Genomic DNA, 1,124 nt, shown 5'->3' with positions numbered 1-1,124 from the left:
TGGCTAGGAATTGAAGCCGGGACTTACACATGCTGGGCCGATGCTCTACTGCTGAGCCAGTCGGCCAGGACTGGATGTTAATTTTTAATTAAGAGATCTTTAAGTCCAAAAAAGATAAACAACCTAATAATAAATTATCTAATATAAATAATAAGAAAGTGTGTATGGAAAAACTCAACTGCTGTATTAGTTAAACAAATGTACATGCAAATCATAAAATATTTTATTTTGGGCCCTGGCTGGTTGGCTCAGCGGTAGAGTGTCGGCCTGTCGTGCAGGGGACCTGGGTTCGATTCCCGGCCAGGGCACATAGGAGAAGTGCCCATTTGCTTCTCTACCCCCCCCCCCCCTTCCTCTCTGTCTCTCTCTTCCCCTCCCGCAGCCAAGGCTCCATTGGAGCAAAGGTGGCCCGGGTGCTGGGGATGGCTCCTTGGCCTCTGCCCCAGGCGCTAGAGTGGCTCTAGTCGTGGCAGAGCGACGCCCCGGAGGGGCAGAGCATCGCCCCCTGGTGGGCAGAGCATCGCCCCTGGTGGGCGTGCCGGGTGGATCCCGGTCGGGCGCATGCGGGAGTCTGTCTGACTGTCTATCCCTGTTTCCAGCTTCAGAAAAATACAAAAAAAAAAAAAAGAAAAATATTTTATTTTGGCTATCCTATTAGAAAAAGTTAATTTCTAATGTCCAGTGTTGTTTAAGATGTGGAACACTCTTAAGCACTGTTGATGGCATATTTGAGAGTAATTTTTGCAAGAACAGTTGGGCAATATGAGTGAGAAGTTGACAAATGTGAAGAATTCTTTGGCATGATCACTTCCAGGAATTTTTATTAATGATCTCATTGGGTGTGTATGTCAAGATATATGTATAAAGATGAAGCATTATTAATAACGGCCAGTGATTGAGACAGAAAAACCTGGTTTGGCTCCTAGGTCTGCCTCTTCCTTCTTGAGAGTCTTGCAGACTTAAAGGGTGAAAGCTTTTTATAATTTCCACATGCAAATGAATGAGATGAGTCTTCTCAGCAACGATTTGAAACGAGAGTTAAAATGACATCTTAAAAGTATAAAACTTTGTCTTTAAGTGCTCACTGAAATTCACCTTACCCTAAAGGTCTGGGGAAGCTGTAA

General features: G+C 44.5%; 1 non-coding gene across 1 annotated transcript; it reads left to right on the top strand.

Annotated features, from left to right (window-relative positions):
* Positions 1-232: 232 nt before the first annotated feature.
* TRNAD-GUC (transfer RNA aspartic acid (anticodon GUC)) lies at positions 233-308 on the top strand. The gene has a single exon. It is a non-coding gene; the product is annotated as a tRNA-Asp (tRNA).
* The last annotated feature ends 816 nt before the right edge of the window (positions 309-1,124 follow it).

This window comes from Saccopteryx bilineata, chromosome 10, assembly GCF_036850765.1.
Source record: "Saccopteryx bilineata isolate mSacBil1 chromosome 10, mSacBil1_pri_phased_curated, whole genome shotgun sequence".
In the NCBI taxonomy this organism is placed as follows: domain Eukaryota; kingdom Metazoa; phylum Chordata; class Mammalia; order Chiroptera; family Emballonuridae; genus Saccopteryx; species Saccopteryx bilineata.
This window is presented reverse-complemented; position numbering and strand designations above follow the sequence as displayed.